Here is a 20,006-nt window from a genome sequence, read left to right as displayed (position 1 = left end):
CAGTTTTGGCTCAGGGGACCCCATCCCCCGGGGCCGGCCTTTGTTTTTTATTATTTTAAAAATATATATATTTATAGAAACACCTAGGACATGCTGGACAAACTGTATGTACCTATCACCATGACGATTTGCGTGATATTCATTAAAAGGCGACTATGCATAGAATGAATCCATATGGAATGTATTTACACCGCTAGTGAAGCTCTGACGTGTCTGACGCCCTACTGTGCCTAATCCCGGCGCCCACGCCGGTGGGTACTCTCCAAGTAGACACCCTTGTCGTTTATTTATACAAACATGGGTAGCTATTGACGGGCACATTTAATATACACGCACACCAAGCCATTCAAAGGGGATTCGACAAAAATTCGACCAAACTATGCAAGAAACCCCCCTCACGGTTAATAAAAAACACATCCACTGCCGGATGTGTAATTGTCACATGTGACAAAGGGTAAGGGAGAATGAGCAGCTGTACGCCAGAGTAAAGTGGATTTCCTGTTTGTTTGTATTGATCTTTACAAGATAGTCACAGTAGGTAAGAGGGTGACGTCTTCCAGCTTTAGACGCCGTGTCGTGCTCTTCCACCTTCTATCTCAACTTCCATCCAAGGCTCCGAAGGAGGGGCAAAGGAAGAAAACAAACAAGAGTATGGATGAGATGGGGGCTTTCATATACCCAGATGTCAAGGGGTTACGGGAGTGAGGGATCACCGGGGCTATCACCGTTTCTTTAAGTGCTCCACACAATCAAAAAGAAAGTACGGTAGTCGAAAGACTACGTGTGGGGGACACGAAAGTGAAAAAGAAGAGAGGGCGTCTGCTCACACCCAGCCCCGTGACCTCCCTGACTCCACTAACCAGTCCTACCCCATGAAAAGGAAAAGCGTAAGTTTCGATCCCGTACCTTTCCCAGCCACGCTTCTCCGGAAACGTGGCGGGGCGAGTCGCGGGGTCTTTGGCCTCCTGGCACCAGCGTCTCCTTGGCTCCTCTCTCTCCTCCTCCTCCCGCTTCAGTAGATCTTCTTCTTTTCCCATCGTCTCCTTCGTCTAACTCGCTCTCTCCTACTCCAACTCCGACTCCTCCACCGGCTTTTGCGCTGTTGTCTTCTTCCGGGTTTCTTTTACATGCCAGGCCGCCCGGGGATTGGTCTGTTGCTGGTGACATCGGCTCCACAAACCCTGCCTCCGGGACACTCCAGTTCGAATTAAAGGGCCCGTCTGATTCCTGTGGCCGGGGTGGAAACGAAGAATCGTTAATGTCTCCACCCCGACCTTCCTCCGTGATGACCCCGTGACATATCCCTCCCCCAGGAGTACCCCGATCGGGGGAACAAAGAAACCGGGATATCTGATATGGTTGTAAGGCCTAGAAACCAGCGGAGGATGCGTTTGTTATGGCCACGGTTCCTCTGAAGCCAGGTGAGGGGGGCGTGGTCCGTGTAAAGAATGAAGGACCTGCCCTCTAGTTAATAAGGGAGCTTGTCCACCCCCCATTTCACTGCTAGACATTCTTTTTCCACCGTTGAATAAGCTTGATCTCTTGGAAACAATTTGCGACTGAGATAAAGAAGGGGCCGTTCTTGACCATCTCCGTCGGTTTGGGAGAGCACCGCTCCTATCCCAACACCGGAGGCATCCGTCTGCAGAATGAATGGTTTGGTAAAGTCCGGGGTCATCAGTGCAGGAGAAGTGGTAAGGGCATCTTTGAGGGCCTGAAAGGCCTGGGCTTCCTGTTCAGTGGGGGCGTGTAATCAGGGGGAGGAGTGTGTTTTGCGCAAGAGATCGGTAAGGGGTCCCGCTAAATTAGCAAATTGGGCTATGAACCTACGGTAATATCCCACTAACCCTAAAAAGGCCCGTAAGTCTCTTTTGGTCTTGGGATATGGGGCGGCTTGTATAGCGGACACTTTCTCGGTTTGAGGTGCGATGTGTCCCTCCCCCAAAAGGTACCCCAGATACCTGACTTTCTGGAAGGCTACCTTCGACTTTTTGGCATTAATGTGTAGCCCTGTCTGTTTGAGGTTTTCAAGGATGTTACCCAAGTGTGTCAAGTGTTCCCCCCAGCTTTTGCTAAACACCACAATATCGTCCAGGTAAGCTGCTGAATATTTCAGGTGCGGAGCCAAGAGGGTATCCATGGCTCTTTGAAAAGTGGCTGGTGCCCCATGTAAACCAAAAGGGAGAACTGTGAAGTGGTAGTGTCCGGATGGAGCGGAAAAAGCTGTTTTTTCTTGATCCGAGGGGGCCAACGGGATCTGCCAGTAGCCCTTGGTGAGGTCGATTGTTGTTATGTATCTGGCCTCACCAAGGCGTTCTACCAGTTCATCTACTCTTGGAAGGGGATAGGCGTCCTGTTTAGACACTCGGTTTACGGCCCTGAAATCGATGCAAAATCGGATACTGCCATCCGGTTTTGGCACGAGGACCACTGGTGAACACCAATTACTGTGGGAGGGGACTATCACTCCTGATTTCAACATTCGTGAAATTTCTTCCTGAAAAGCTAACCTTCGAGCTTCGGGTATCCGGTAGGGCTTCTGTTTTACTACCACCCCTGGAGGAGTGAGGATGGAGTGTTACGCAAGGTGAGTTCTCCCTGGTTGGTCTGGGAAGATTTCTGAGTATCGGAGAAGTAGAGAGCAGATTTCCTTACGTTGGGAGTCTGATAATTCTGGATTAATGGGAGTTTCAGTGACGGTGTGGGATATGTATGAGGCCATCGATACCGTATGAGTCAGGGACGGAGGGGGCCCTAACCACTTCTTTAAAAGATTGATGTGATACATCTGGGATTTATTCCCTGACAATTGTAAGATGTAGGTGGTTTTTCCGATCTTCCGGATCACCTTGAAGGGGCCTTGCCATTCTTTTTTTAGTTTATGGGAGGAAGTGGGCAGTAATACAAGAGTCCAATCACCTATATCAAGCTTTCTCCATTTCGTGCCTCGGTCATAGAAGGCTTTTTGTCGGGTTTGGGTTGCTGCTAACTGGTTATGGGCTAAAGCGCGAAGCTTATGTAACCTGTTTTGTAGTTGTTGGGTATAATCGAGTAAGGCTTCGGCTTCTTGTAGTCCTTCCCGTTCCCAGCTGTCTTTTGTAATTTCGAGTAAGGTCCGTGGTTTTCGACCAAAGAGTAATTCAAAGGGAGATGACCCTAGACTGGATTGAGTTTGGCTACGGGGAACAAACAGGGCCAGCGGAAGTAGTTAGTCCCAATTTTTCCCATCCCCAGACAGAAGCTTCTTTAAAGTAAGCTTCAAGCTTCCATTATATCGCTCCACCAGCCCATCTGTCTGGGGATGGTAAACTGACGTTTTGATATGTTTGATCCGTAGTTGGTCGCACACCTGTCTCATAAGTCTAGAGACGAAGGGTGTACCCTGATCGGTAATGATCTCTCTGGGGAACCCCATGCGTGAAAATACCTCCACTAGTCTTTGGGCGATGGCGGCGGAGGTAGCTGCTCTGAGAGGGAAGGCCTCGGGATATCTCGTGGCATAGTCTATTAATACCAGGGCATACTGGTGTCCGCGTCCTGATTTGGGCAATGGCCCTATAAGGTCCATCCCCAGCCTATCGAAGGGGGTTCCAATGATAGGTAGGGGATGCAGAGGGACCGGAGGGGGAACATAGGGGTTACGTCGTTGACATATCTGACACTCGTGACAATATTTTTGGACTTGGGCATACACGCCAGGCCCAAAAAAATGCTGTAAAATGGCCTGCCCTATCTTCTCCGCTCCGGAATGCCCCGCCAACAAGTGAGCGTGAGCGAAAAAAAGGATCTGGTCCCTGAATCCCAAAGGGACCAATAGCTGGGGAACCGCATCAGGTTTAGCCAGTCGATACAATAGCCCATTCTGCTCGATGAAGGTGGGATAGGTTCTAACTAGATGGTCTTGATGGTCTCGTGCTTTTTGCCATGCATGAGTGAGGCTGGCATCATTCAACTGGGCCGTCCGGAAATGGTTGTCCCTGGCCCAGGGCTCTGGGGTGAGAAGGACGTTATGTTTGGTTGAATTCAGGGCGTCATGCATCAGGGAGCCAAAGCATGGGTTATCTATCCCTATAATGAGCTGTTCGGGGAGACTCTCTAACACCCCCACTACCACCTCTGATTGTAATCCAAACTCAGTACCCAAGGAAAGCTTAGCTAACGGGTATTCCTTCACATCCCCATGTATGCATCTAATATGTACGGTCTTTCCAGATATCAGCCAAGATGGGTTTACCAGTTCCTGCTTTACCACCGAGTGTTTACATCCTGAGTCAAGGAGAGCCCTCACAACCCTCCCTTCAAGAGATACACTTACGTAGAATACAGGCCCGGTTTCTTGGGCGAAAAGAACAGAGCGTGGTGCATAGCTCATGTCCATAGGTTCCTCTTCTTTTTCCCTTTTCTTGCGGCAATACCTCGCTATGTGTCCCCACTCTCCACACTCATAACATTGGGGCCCGAGTATATCGGGTTTTCTGAACAAAAGACACGAGGCCGTGGGGGTTCTGGGATTGCTCTCGTGGTTTTCTTTTCGGGTTTCCCTGGGGTATTAGTTTGACTATTCTTTTCTGGTTCTCTTAAGGGGGGCCGGCCTTGTGCCCTGGCGTAGGATGTTGCCATTTCAATGGCTTGCTCTAGAGTTAATCCGGCGTGTTGTTTCAGCCAGCGTTGGGTTGCATAGGGGAGCGCCTCTAGGAATTGTTCCAGGTAGATTTTATTCATAACCTCTTCCTTTCTGGCTTCCTGGGGTTTCAGCCAGAGGTCTGCAGCTCCTTTTAATTTATAAAAGAGTGTCTTTGGTAGGTCCCCCGAGGTTCCCTGTTCTTGACGGAACCGTAACCTGTGGGTTTCTTCGTCCACCCCCAACCGGTCTAAAATGTACTGTTTTACTATGGTATAGGTAGTAGTCCCGTCTTTATTCACCATTTGATACGCCGCTTGTGCTTCCCCAGTCAGGAGAGGGGCGAGGTAGAAAGGCCACCGTTCTCCTGGCCAAGCACTGGCCCTTGCGGCCCTTTCAAAGTTAAGAAAGAACGCCAAGGGATCGTCCCCCGGTACGAACTTTTGCAGAGGGACCATGGTTCCAGGTGGGTTACTTGTCCTTCCCTGTCCTAGCGTGACTAACAGCTGAGCATGTCCTTCAGCCAATTTAACAAGTTATCGGCTTGATTCTGGATCGCCGTGGTAAACACTGCACGGTCCGCCTCTGCTTGACTGGAGGTCTTTTCTACGGCCCACTCGAGTTTGGCCTGGCCCTCCTTCATCTGATGGATCAGGGCCTCCATCCTTTATCGGACGGGGGTTCCGCGACTCCTATCTGGCTCGCCACTTGTCACATGTGACAAAGGGTAAGGGAGAATGAGCAGCTGTACGCCAGAGTAAACTGGATTTCCTGTTTGTTTTTATTGTTCTTTACAAGATAGTCATAGTAGGTAAGAGGGTGACGTCTTCCAGCTTTACACGCCGTGTCGTGCTCTTCCACCTTCTATTGCAACTTCCATCCAAGGCTCCGAAGGGGGGGAAAGGAAGAAAACAAACAAGAGTATGGATGAGATGGGGGCTTTCATATACCCGGATGTCAAGGGGTTACGGGAGTGAGGGATCACCGGGGCTATCACCGTTTCTTTAAGTGCTCCACACAATCAAAAAGAAAGTACGGTAGTCGAAAGACTACGTGTGGGGGACACAAAAGTGAAAAAGAAGAGAGGGCGTCTGCTCACACCCAGCCCGTGACCTCCCCGACTCCACTAACCAGTCCCACCCCGTGAATAGGAAAAGCATAAGATACGATCCCGTACCTTTCCCAGCCACGCTTCTCCGGAAACGTGGCGGGGAGAGTCGCGGGGTCTTTGGCCTCCTGGCACCAGCGTCTCCTTGGCTCCTCTCTCTCCTCTTCCTCCCGCTTCAGTAGATCTTCTTCTTTTCCCGTCGTCTCCTTCGTCTAACTCGCTCTCTCCTACTCCAACTCCGACTCCTCCACCGGCTTTCGCGCTGTTGTCTTCTTCCGGGTTTCCTTTACATGCCAGGCCGCCCGGGGATTGGTCCGTTGTTGGTGACATCGGCTCCACAAACCCTGCCTCCGGGACACTCCAGTTCGAATTAAAGGGCCCGTCCGATTCCTGTGGCCGGGGTGGAAACGAAGAACCTTAATGTCTCCACCCCGACCTTCCTCCGTGATGACCCCGTGACGGTAACACTTTTTATTTTACTCTCTGGGAAGGAGACAAACCTCACTTGAGAGTCACAGCGTGCTCCTGGCTGAGCCCAATGCTGTGTTACACCCACCAGTGCCTGCCGATTGCCTCACACCTCTGTGTTGTATTCCACCAGCTAGTGCGTATGCTATGACACTCTCTAGCCCATGTGCACTGTAACACCACCCCGTGAATATGTCATGCCACACTTGCCTTCGCACGGGTTATATTGCCCCATCTAACGTGCCTTCCTCGATGTGTATGTTATAACGCACAGCGCTATGCAATACATATTACAATCTGGGATCCATATCTTTGTCACAGTGCATATGCAACGTTTCACTCCCCAGCACATATTTTATATTACAAATTTAGAGACTAGTTATGTTACACAACACTGCCCTGTGCATATTACACTCCAAGGCGCATATCGCATAGCACGCGCTAGGGCCTGTGCTATCTCGCGCTCTCCAATGAATCTGTCATTGCGCACAATGTATTGCATATTATATTTCACGCCCCGGTTCATCTTATATCTCACTTTCTGGTGCATAGTTTATACCATATACTGCATCTAGTTTTCATTTTCAATCGTGCTCTCAGGACTATGTTCTATGTAACACTGCGTCCACCTACCCTTTTCACGGGCATTACATTTTGCGATGGGGTGGAGGGTCAGGGGGTGTTTCTGCCAAGTGAGCCCGGAGTCACAGTTACAAACGTCCTCTTCTTCCTGAATAAAAGTGAGATTATGCTGCATACTTGTTCATATTTTAAGTAGTTCGCACAGACACACATTTTAAAAACAATAAAGTTCCTAATACCCACCTTCTCTGAACAGTTAGCTTGCTGCCCCATCCACCTCCTTCCTATCCTCTGTTGTCTGAATCCATGGACTAGCCTCCTCCCTCCTGCCATGCATGGTCTGATGTGCTGCCACTGCCCTCCATTTAGCATGATGTACCAGTCCACTCCTCCTGCCCTCCACTGCCTCTATTCTCCTTCCCCCTGCCCTCTGATGTCTTTGTGCATGCCCCTGCTCCATCCTTTTTGCACACTATGTTCCATGGACCTGCCACTCCTATCTACTCTGAGTGTTCTGTTGAGCTGCCACTCCTCTCCCACCTGGCTAGCATTGTCAGATGACTGTAACCTGTCCCTGCCACCTCCACCCTGCCTGTCCACATGCCATGCCCCTATCCCCTTCCTCCTGTCCTCCATGGTCCATTTTACTGCCACACCCTTCTGCCCTCCCTGATCTGTTGTGCTGCAACTGCTCCTCCTGCCTGCCGCGCGCGGTCTGTTGTGAGGCCCCTTCCCCTGAACTCTCTTGTCTGTGCCCAGATCCTGACCCTCCCTTCTATCCTCCATGGTCCTTTGTGCGTGCCCCTGCACCCTCCTTCTTACCCATCATAGCCATTGTGCTGCCACTAACCCTCCCGCTTGCCATGCATGGTCTTCTGTGCTGCCATGGCCCCTCCCACCTTCCCTGTGTGGTCAGCTAGCTGCCCCTGACCCCCTCCCACCTTCCCTCCATGGTCTGTGTGTATGCCACCATAGACTCATTGTTGCTCTCCATGGTGTGTCTTGTTTCTAGTGCCCATCCTGCCTGACCTCCATGGTCATCTTGCTGCTCCTGCCCTGCCACCTTGCCCCCAGCCCTCTGTTTCCATGTGCAGACCCCCTATTCCCTCCCTCCTGGGTTGTCTGTTCCATTGTAATGCCCCTGATCCGTCCCTCCTGCCCTTTATGGTCTGTTATCCTGCAGCTTTCTCTCCTGTCTGTCCATTATGGTCAGCTAGCTACCATTGCCTTTTTCCCATCTGTTCTCTGTTGTCCATGTGCATGGTCCTGTCCCCTCCCTATTGCTTTCTATGGATTGTTGTGCTGCACTCCCATCCCGCATGCGCTGTGTGGTGTATTGTGCTGCTGCAAACCCTGATGCCTGCCCTGTAGGGTCAGTTTGGTGCACCTCTCCATGTCCCTCCTGTCCTCTGTTATCCGAGTCCATGTCCCTACCCCAATTCCTCCTGCCTACCACGATTCAATGTACCATACTTGTGACCATTTTGAACTTGGTAAGAGGGATATTTTGAAAAAAAACTGGGGTATTGATTTTCCCCTTTGAGTTACATTGAAAAAGAGGAGATTGTAGACAGGAGGCAGATCAAATAAAGCCCATTTGAGCTTAAAAACATTGGACGTTTCCTGGCTGAAACGGGTCTGTTGGCATGTATGGTTGTACTACCACTGCCTCTTCCTTCTGCCCACAATGGTCTATTATAGTGCCACAGCCTCTCTTGCTAGTCCTGTATTGTTGGTTTGTTGCCCCTGCCCCCCTTTCCACTGCCCTTCGTAGTCTGTTGTGCTGCCACTGCCCTTCCTGCCTGCCCAGTGTGGTCAAATGAATGCCTCTGCACTCTCCTACCTGCCTTCAGTTTTCAGAGTCCGTGCCCCTGGCCTCTGCCGCTCAACAGTATCCCAATGAACAACTAGATTGCTAACATTCTATATTTATTACAAAAGTGTGGAACGCCTGACGTCATCTTGATGTAATCAAAACTGTAATACCTAGAGTATTTCCTTTAGAAATTACATATATGAGAGGGTCTTATTTGCATCAAAATTATGGTTAGTGCTCTAAAAAACTAAAATGAGGAAATTTTCTGAGTTTTCAAATAGCGACAAAAAACTTTTAAATTATTTGTAATCTTTATGTTTTTTTATCCAGTTGACCACTTGATTAAATGTTGCACCTTGGCGAGAGGATGTGGTGTTGGTGCAGTTCAGAACACAAAATCTCCCTCTTCTTCCACGGACGGAATGATTTCGCAGTCACACGCACATACACACATCACAAGCTGGTGGGGCCCATAACACCAACATTCATTCACATCAAACTATCTGTGCCTTACAGAGGAGATATTCCAATCCCGAACTACAGCTATTCACTTTGGATAGAGGAAATACATCTATTGACTCTCCCTAACAGTCCCTCCATCCGGAGGTCGAATAGATCATTTAGTTGGTTTGGAATTTGATGGAAATCACTTTAACTCTCATTTAAATCAATAAAATATTACAAAAAAAATAATCACCAGACACAGTTCTTCAAATAATGATTTTCTTTATCTAATTAAATTGCAGGTTAAATCCTAATCAATTGCCATATTATCTTTTGTCATATTTACCTATTCTGGCTATTTGTCGTTTTCTAAGTCAGCACTGGTCCTCAGAGAGTTCATCTGAATCCTAAAGTCCCGTCCTCTTCTGTCAGCATAAGACCTCCTAGCGAAGAGCAGCATAGAGTGTCGCGTAGAGTAGCATCGATCAGCTAGGGTCCAGAGCGCTAGGGTAGTAGCTTATTTTCCCTCTCTAGACTACTAATATTTATACTAAAATTTACATATGACAGTATCATTTTCTTTATTTCCAGGCCGCTGATTGGCTGAATTCAGCCACATCCTAATACATTAAGAAACATTCTAAAAATTTCACATACGGATGATGAATAAACTAGGCGCATGGGAAAGGCTGTCCCCAGGTCAGGAAAGTATCAGTCTATTGTGAATAGGTGGCATTTGGTTCCCAAATGGCAACAATTCCTCCATGTTCAGGGACATTGGCATCTCGCCCAGAGTAGTCTTCATGGACCTGGTTCGATGGTTCATGGAAAGGCCACGACGAAGTCAGTGCAGGCGCCTTTCTCCATTGCTCAAATTATGAAGTCATGTACTTTAGTGAGGATTCAGTCGGCAGCCATCTTTTAGTAGGCCGAAATAGTCAACTTAAGTAAAAGAAACACAAATCGTAATTAATACATAGAAATGATTAAACAGTGTTATTCCCTTACTAATACCTTTATGTGTATGCATTTATCTAGCCAAATGCAACATTTAAAGCCGTTAATGCTGGTTTATTTAAGCGCAAATCACGTTAACACTGCTTAAGCAAAACATATAAATTTAATGTGCGTACAAACTTCACTTATTATTTTAGCCATGCAAATGCATTCCCACGTATATTCTCTTGGTTAATAAGGTTGATTAATTCGATACCACTCCACTCAATTATTCATTAGTATTAATATTATTCATGTTAATATGACATATATAAATGGATTGGGTATACTAAAATGTTTTATTTTACCCGCTCCATCAATCCCCCCTTTGGTGATTTTATCACCACAAAAAAAAAACACAAAAATTTCAATTTTTCCCCTTTTTCAGAAATTTGAAATGTCTTCTTGCTTAAAATTCTGTTTCCCTTTCGTCTTCTCTTTTTGTTTTGTCATACATACTCTCCTTCCACTCTTCCAATTCTATTTCATTGAGATCTTTTTCTGGTTTCTTTTCCCTCTTTTTGTAAATTTCTCGTTTAACCTTCTTTTTATTTCTTCTATATCTACAACACATATATCCTAATCTAAGTATCAATAATGCGAAAATCACACAGGTTAATGGAAATAATATTTTCCCTATTATAGTACTACCTAATTTACCTAAGAAAGCTTTAATAGCAGCCATCTTATTACTAATTCTAGTCCAGATACTTTCAACCTCCAGTGGTTTTATTTCATCATGCAATTCTGTAATATTCTTTATATAGACTTTTAGATCTCTGCTTTCGTCAGGAATGTAAGTGCAACAATGTTGAACTTTCAGCATTCCACAGACTCCACCCTCTTTTGCCAATAAAATATCAAGGGCAAGTCGATTTTGCATAATCATAGCACGCATGGCAACCAGCTCAGTGTTTACCAATAGAAATCCTGCAGCGGTGCTTGTTGACAAGCGATCCACTATGGTGGACAACTTCCGAATATTATTTGCATTCAAAGATATTCCCACTGCTGGTATCAAGGCTCCAAAAATATCACCTACAATTTCTAACCAAGTTTCTCTTATGCTACGCATTAGTAGGTTATTTGGTCCACTATTTTCTACTCTATCCATGTGAAAAATCTTTGGAAAGACCAGGCCAACATAACATGTGCCATACCAATGGTCGGGCAACCTGTAGTAAGCCTTATTCCCACAAATATAGTACAGTCCAGGGAAAACTGGATCTTCTCCACCTCTAAATCCCCATCCGGATGCAATGAAATATGTATCATGACACTCACTTGTCCCTATATATATATAATCATATTGGGATCTTTCCCTCATGATGCATAATTTGCCTTTCTGGGGTGAGTCTATAGCTATTGTCGGTTTAACTTCACCCGGTGTCTCCATTTTCCCATCTATTTCCCAAATGTTTTCCTCCTCCTTATGTCCCCCTGCATTCTTGTGTATTTTCAATCTTCTCTCTTCAACCATATCCAAAAATGTTTTCTCCTCTGTTTTCAGACTGCAAGTTAAATTGTTCTTAAAAATATATTCTAGAGTTAGTCCTTTAGTTTCTATAAAAATTTCCCCTAATACATTAGCATCTTTAGCTGGATTTAATTCTTTATTCATGGGCAATCGTCCAAGAATATTATCTATATTAGACAAGTTATATTCTAATTTCCCTACTTGATAAAATATACTAGTTAAGACGCTACATGTTATTCCATAAGTTGCTGGGAGGTGATGATAAGTCACCCCTTCTGAAACAGAAGCAGGTAATTGCATACATACGTAGCAATCCCTTACGTCCATTGTTTTTACATATTCATGCAATAATTTTGAAAACACATTGCTAGAAAAATCAGTTATTGACCTATCTTGATGCACATGCTCTGTGCTTGTTTTAACTGGTATTACTTTTTGTGAGCTTTTCACTATATTAGTCATATTCTCCGTATGTCCTGCTAGTGTATCTAAAGTTACTTTGAAAGAGATCAAAAGAGCGAGTACGCTCCAAAGAAGCATTAATAGTCCTGTACAACAACAACATGCCTTGCACCATCTTCTCATGAAGGTACATCTACTCTTGTTATCATCTATGTTAGCCATCTTGTTAGAATTAACCGTGACTTTTGACTTAGCCTCTTCTACTCCGCCTCTAGTTGCTTTCCTACAAGAGCTAAGACCTTATCAGGTGATCCAAATACTTCAATTTCTTATTCAATCCTGTGTATTCCTACAAGGGTCAATTTAAATTACTCAGCTCGGCCTTTCGTCGTTTTTCACTTCCTTCTCGTCACCACATGCAGGATTTCCTGATCTTCCGCTTCTTCTCCGATGTCGGATAAGATAACTCTCAGGATTTCCCCTGTTTCTTCTTCTTTTATCAATCTCAGCAAAGTCTCCTCTGGATTTCCTTGACTATCTGCCTCTTCTCTTTGTTCAGGCAGTGCCACGTACGTCCATTCAGGTGACTTATACTTCTGGTTTGGTTTTCTTGCTCGTTTGTTTGCTTCTGACACTTCTGTTTCTCCCTCTTTCTCTGGATGCTGACTGGTTACTTCATTCACTTGTTCAGCCTCTGGGGGTTTAACTCGTGTCAATCGATATCTCAGTTTTTTTATTTTGTTTGGCCACAGATCACCCTTAGCATTTTTTCTTGGTTTACCGTTTCTTTCCTCAATCCAAGTTCTCTTTCTCAGAACTCGACCCTCTGGTATTTCAGTTTCACTGTCCTCAGATTCTGTCTCGTTTGACTTTTCTTTTTCAGTAATCTCTTTTTCCACCTCTTGGGTTGGCCCTACTTCTGTCCCTCCTCGGGTATCCGGCACGCAATCTCCCTGCTGACTACATGTCCCTTCACCTAGCTGGGTGTTGCAGTTCCCTACACCTCCTCGGGGTTCTTCCTCAATCTGTCCCTCTCTTTCTGTGACTGTCCCTTCTTCTTCGTCCAGTATTTTCTCAGGTGGAACTTCTTCTACTCTCTCATTTGGTGTAAATGTTACTTCTGACTGGACATTCTTTTCTTTTCTTTTCTTCTTTCTGTGTTCACCATTGGCGTTTTGCTCATTTCCAGAATCTGAACTATCTGAAATCTGCAATCTTTTCCTCAGAATTTCCTCTCTGGGGGTCTGAACTAGTCTTGGCTCATTTTCCCCCCTTTCAGAATTTTCTTTTGACTTTATATTCTCATTGCTTGACTCATCACTTGATTCTGATTCGTCAAAGTATTCTTTTCCGATGCCGTCTGCTGGATTTGGAACTCTCAAAGTGTGACTTGCATGTATCCAATTTTTCAGTCCAGCACACTTCACAGCAGTTGTTGTGGTCAAAATTACCTGTCTTGGCCTTCCCCACCTTGAAACCAGGCAATTTCTTCTTCTGTGGACTTTTATCCTCACCCAGTCCCCTGGGCTCAAATCATGGGCTGGTTTCTTTTCAAGTGTGGTGGCATCCGCTCCAACCTGGTGAAACACAGAATGAACTGCGTCAGCCAGGCCTTTACAGTAATCCAAAATCATGTCATCAGTTATAGTCATCAGCTTGTTGACTGGTACAAACACGTGTCTCATGGCTCGTCCCATGATGATCTCGTGTGGACTCAAACCTGTAGTTCTGTCTGGAGTAGACCTAATGGTCATCAAAACCAAAGGCAAGACATCAGGCCATTTCGAACCTGTGACTAAACACATTTTTCCTATTCTGTTTTTGATAGTACCATTCATTTGCTCGACCACACCAGAAGCCTCTGGTCGGTAGGCACAATGCAGTTTTTGTTGTACACCCAATGCTTCACAAATCAATTTCATGATCTCATTGTAGAAATGTCCTCCTCTGTCTGATTCTATGGTTATTGGGAACCCGTACCTTGGGATGAATTCCCTCAACAATAGCTTGGCCACTGTGATTCCATCATTTCTTCTGGTTGGGTATGCCTCCACCCACCTAGAGAACAGACAAACTGCCACCAAAACATACCTCAGTGTGTTATAAGGGGGCATTTCAATGAAATCTACTTGCATTCTGGTGAAAGGTCCTCCCTCCCGGCCTACGGTGCCTAGACTCACCACCGTTTTCCTTCCAGGGTTGTACTGCTGACATGTCAGGCATCTCTGACAGAGACTTTCTGCTATCAATCTGAATTTCGGATTGTACCAGGTCTGCTTAAAAGCCCTTATCATGGCATCCCATCCCTTCCCAGATGTCCTTGGCCATGATATATCCGTGCCATGGTTGACATCATGCTATCAGGCATTACTGGTCTTCCATCCCGATAGACCCACACATGATCCTTTTCCCTGGGTGCACATCCTGCTTTTACCCACTGTCTCATTTCCTCATCCACTGCTTCATCCTGCAACTGCCTCACTTCATCCCATGTTCCCACAACGTTAGTAAACATTATGGAGCAAGAAGACATTTCCTTTTCTTTTGACCGATTGATAGAATATTTGTTTCGGGCACAATACTGAGCCATGTCGTTTGCAAAACGGTTTCCGGTAGTGATGCAATCACTACCTTGTCCATGAGCAGCACATTTTACCACAGCCAGTTCTTTGGGCATTTGTATTGCCTCAAGCAATTTCCCAACCACTTCTGCATTTCTTATGGGAGTTCCACTCGAGGTCAGGAAACCTCTTTGCAGCCATAGTTGGCCGAAGTCGTGGACAACTCCGAAGCCATACTGGCTATCAGTCATCACAGTCACTCTCGCATTCCTCCCAATCTTGCATGCCTTGGTTAATGCCACTATTTCTGCTACTTGAGCGGATTTAACTCCTTTCAAGGGCGATGCTTCTATAACTGCTGCAACTGTACACACTGCATAGGCTGCGCTCAACACTCCTTCATCCGTTCTCAAACAGGATCCATCCACAAAAAATACATAATCACTTTCTGGCAGTGGTAGATCTCTTATATCAGGACGAGGTTTTGTGCAGTAGTCAAGCACATCCAGACAATCATGATCAACCTCTTCTCTTATTTCCACTCTCTCTGCATCAGGCAAAAGTGTAGCTGGATTCACATTCACACATCTTTCCAGACTCACATTGGTTGCACCTAGAATGACCTTTTCATACTTAGTCAGCCGACTATGTGACATGAACTGTGTTCGACTCCTTGTTAAAAGGATCGCTACACTATGGGGTACAAACACTCTTACTGGATACCCCATCACAATTCCCTCACTCTGCTCTAGGCTTTGGCATGTAGCCGCTACTGCTTTCAGACATCCTGGCAGACCTATCGCCACTGGATCTAACATTGACGAGAAATATGCCACTGGTCTCCTTTGCCTTCCATGTTTCTGTATTAACACTGAAAGTGCGCATCCGTTTCGCTCACTACAGTATAGCTCAAACTCTTTTTCATAATCTGGCATACCCAGCGCAGGGGCTTCACAAAGACTGTTCTTCAACTGTTTAAATGCTGCCAATTCTTCTTTGTTCAGTTCAAGGGGGTCTTTTACCTCACTTTTTGTCAATTTCACCAATGGTTTGGCAATCAGGGAAAAATTACTTATCCACTGACGACAGTAACCAACCATTCCTAGGAACATTCTCATCTCTCTTTGGGTCATTGGAGCTCTCATTCCTCTAATGATTCTGATCCTGTCTATGGTTACTTTTCTCAGGCCTTTTTCGATAGTATGACCCAAGTATGTCACTTCCTTCTTACAGTATTGCAATTTTGTTGGAGATACCTTCAGTCCTCCATCTGCCAAATGATTTAACAAAGCTATGGTGTCTGTTTCACAGGCCTCACGTGTCTTTGACGCCACCAATAGGTCGTCAATGTACTGGACTAATACTGAACTCTCAGGCATAGTAAGACTTTCCAGGGATTTCTTTAACAACTGATTGAAAATGGAGGGGCTCTCTGTGTACCCCTGTGGGATTCGGCACCATGCCAAAATACGGTTTCCAAACCGAAATGCAAAAAGCGGCTGGCTGTCATGATGCAACGGAATGGAAAAGAAAGCATGACACAAATCAATTACTGTGTACCATTCTGCATAATGTGGGATCTGATACTAAATTACTGAGGGATTTGGAACAATTGGACAACATGAGGCGACAATCTTGTTAATCTTTCTCAAATCTTGCACAATCCTGAATTTCCCACTTGGCTTTTTCAGTCCCATGATAGGCGAATTACATGGACTGCTCATTATCTCCCTCAGCACTCCTTGCTGGATCATTTTCTCAATCAAAGGGGTTACTCCTGCTATTATTTCAGGTGTCAGTCTGTATTGCGGAATGTTTGGGTAAACGGCTCCTTCCTTTACAGCAATTCTCACTGGGTCTACATTTCTCATCAGGCCTACATCTTCCCCAGTGAAATCCCAGACTGCTGCTTTCACTGTCTGTTTCAATTCTGGGGGCAATTCATCTGGATTGATTACTGCATAGGTTCCAGCAACCTCACACTCTCGGTTAGCTCTGGTCATTTTATACAGAACATCCTCATCTGGTGTTTCAAAGGCTATTCCGTCTGGTGTACAGAATATGGTGCAATTCATCTTGCACAACAAATCCCTTCCTAGTAAATTCACAGGACTGGTGTCACACACCACAAATCGATGCATGTCTGAAAATTTCCCTATTCTGACCTTTACAGGATCAGTAAGGTACGTTTTAATCTGGGTGTTAGACATACCAACTACTTGGATTATTTCATCCGAAAGAGGTAGATTTTTAACATCTGCTGATCTGACAGTGGATCGTGTAGCTCCAGTGTCTACTAGAAAAGTAATGTTTTCATCATTAACTTTCCCATCCACAAATGGTCCTGTCTGATCTATTTCTAGAGATGCGCCAAGTACGCACCCTGCTTCCTCTTTTCGGCACCGTCAATAAATCTCTTCTGGCTCACTTTCATCATTTTGCAGCCAATACTGTGACACAGCGCTTGCGCGTTGCGGTTTGTTTACCTGTTCTTCATTGTAGAATCCCGTCTCTTTACTATACTTCTGTGTGCTCCGGCTCTGTGGTAAGGGCGGTTTTGGCACCTGATTCTGTAGATTAACAGCCTTCTGCTGTTGCGGCGGTGGGCCACTCCCCTCACACTGCACCTGTGGATTCAATGACGGATTTTCATCATTAGTACCTGGTGGATATTTACACTCGGATTTCCAGTGCCCTAATCTTCCGCAATTGTGACAGGGGAACTTCTTCTTGGCTTCTTCTATATTACTTTTTCCTTTTCCTAGGCCAAATTTTGATTTAATGCCTGGATTATTAGCTTGTTCTATCAGCTGAGCTTCCTGTCTCTCTGCAACCTTCACTTGAGCCCACATTGCCTTTTCTTTTAGTTTTCGCTGCTTTGCCTCAATCTCATCACTAAAGTATTTAGCATGCCTCAGGATCTCATCTATTTTATTGCTCTGCCAGTCCACGGTGTGCTGCTTAATCATGTCCCCAATCTCGGGACGCAGACCATACACAAATCTGTGCACAAAATGACTCAGGTCCTTCTCTCCCATACTGTCATCCCCACTAAACTGTTTGAAAGCCAAAATTAGCCCCTCATAGTATGCGTGGACTGACTCTTTCGCTTCCTGATGTGCTCGATCTATTTTAACCCAGTCTGTTTCTTTTGGAGGCACTTTGTTTTTCAAGAATGCCATGACCTGTTCATATTTCTTCATTACCTCTGGGTCCGGGGCTCCTGTTTTGGGATCTCTCGGGTATTCTTTGGTGGGCCAATCTATGACTATCTTACATTCTGCCCACAAGTCTGCTGGCACTATTAAATCAAACAGACTATTCAAATCAATCCATAGCACCTTTGACAATTTCATAAATCTGTCTACCTGTCTGTACCACTCGACCGGCTTTTCCCGTAAAAGAGGGAAGTCATTTGTAAATGACAAAATGTCCTGTCTGGTCCATGGGACATGCACATATCCCCCTCCCGGAATCTCTCTCATAGGGAACTCCATCACCATCTTCTCCTTTTCTCTCACAGGAAACGCTGGAAATGTTCTGTCTGAGGTGTCGTCCCGCTTCCTATACCACCTGCTCTTCCATTTGTCCACATCTCCCCATTTCCTCAATACCGTGATTATGTCCCTAATCTGCCCTATCCGCCCTGCAGCGTTCAGATTCTCTATGTGTTTTTCTGTGAAATCCACTCGGTATGGCTTCTGTAAAGCTTTTACCTTGTCCATGTCAATTCCCATTTAACTCGCTATTTCTGCTAGTCTGTCATGTAAATTCTTTGCTCTCCAAGTGACACTTTTGCATAGGAACAGCAGTTCCTCATCTTGGTAATTTTTCAGCTTTTCTGTGGGGATGGTCCCTACAATCAATTCTTCTAACACCATCCGTAATTTTGCCACATCAACGGTATGAGATTCCTTTTCCTTATCCTGCAAGCCTTTCAGCCATTCATTCAATTCTTCAGCAGTTATGCTCACTGATTTCTCTACATTCCCTGGTTCTGTCAATCTCTGTGGTTCTAATATTGATCCTCCTACCATTCTGCTTCTCTCGGCAGTATCAGGACAATAAAATGGATTCTTTGACACATGCAATTCCCCTTTACTCATAGTATGTCCCCAGGAATTCTCTTTTGCTCTTATCAGGGGCTGTTCTTCCTGTCTACTGTTCACATACGGGACTGTTAGTCCGTGCTCACTGTCTTTCTGCTTCTCAAAAATAGGCATAACAGGACCTATGGTCACAGGGACTGTAACTGCTTCTAGATTTTTCTTAAATTCTCTTATTTTCTCTGTCAGTTCTAATGTGGTTTTTGCTAGTTCCCTAGAATTTTCACTTTCGGCCCTATTTCCCTTCTCTTTAAGTGAATTTCTTCTCTTTACTTCTGGGGTCACACCTTCTGTTTTAATGATTCTCAGAGTCTCCCTCACTGGTGTGCCTGTAGTTGGCGTTTCTGGTTCCTGCCTGTACGGAGGTGGGCTTTTGTAAAACGTATCGTCTAGGACATCATCGTCGGTCTCGTTGGCCCCATACCTTCGGGTTTCTACATGATTTTTCTTTTCTAGGCATTTCCTTCCTCCACTTTCTCCTTCTGTTCTAACGGGAAATAATCCTTCAGTCATACTAGCATCTCGCCACCTTCTCATTCGATCACTATGAGTTTCACGATCATTTGGCCGTCCGAACATATACCGGTACCTACTGCCATTTCTCTGTTTCTCTCACTCATGCATCTCATCTTCCCACTCTGTCAATGCCTCAAAGTGCGTAGGCCTAGGTCGCGGATCTAAACTCATCATCCTCTCCCGTAAGTTCCTCAATATTGCCAAATTAAAGGACCCATCCTCTGGAAACGCTAGAACTCCGTCTTCCTTTGTATACTTTGTCCAATTGTCTAACCAGATGCAAGTATGGTACCCATATTTCGCAACCATGAAGGATGCGGGGGTTTTCGCTGGGGAAAGTAACTGTCCTTCCCTAGTCACAATCTCTTTGTCTTTCACAAACCAATTCCTCATTTTACTAAATCAAGATTTTTTCTTCTTTTCGGGTGAATGATAATACATTTTTCTTTCTTTCGTGAACCTTTTAGTCTTTCCTGCAACTGTACGATCTTTAATCCAATAGCAACGCAACTCTTACTCACGCACCAATCCTAGCACATCTACGTCACTGTCACAATTTCCAATCCTTGCACGACTCACACTAACGCACCAATCCTGGAGCGTCTACGTCACTGTCACAGCCTCCAATCCTAGCGCGGCTCACACTAACGCACCAATCCTGGAGCGTCTACGTCACTGACTAACTGTCCAATGCCAGCGCGGTCCACCTGACGTCAACAGTCGCTGCAGCAGCTCCTGCTCCTGTCTCTTGTCTACAGTCTACCCCTCCTTTACAAGAATACTCAGTAGACCTTGTTTCAATTTTACAATACTTGTTAGTTACAACATACAAACATCTCCATTGTCTGTCCCGCTAACCACAGAATAGCAAAAGACCTTTCCCACGAGAATTCTGCTTCCCGAGAGCAG

The sequence above is a fragment of the Triturus cristatus genome, chromosome 7 (assembly GCF_964204655.1).
Source record: "Triturus cristatus chromosome 7, aTriCri1.1, whole genome shotgun sequence".
NCBI lineage: Eukaryota > Metazoa > Chordata > Amphibia > Caudata > Salamandridae > Triturus > Triturus cristatus.
The sequence above is the reverse complement of the archived record's forward strand: the minus strand, read 5'-3'. Positions refer to the sequence as shown.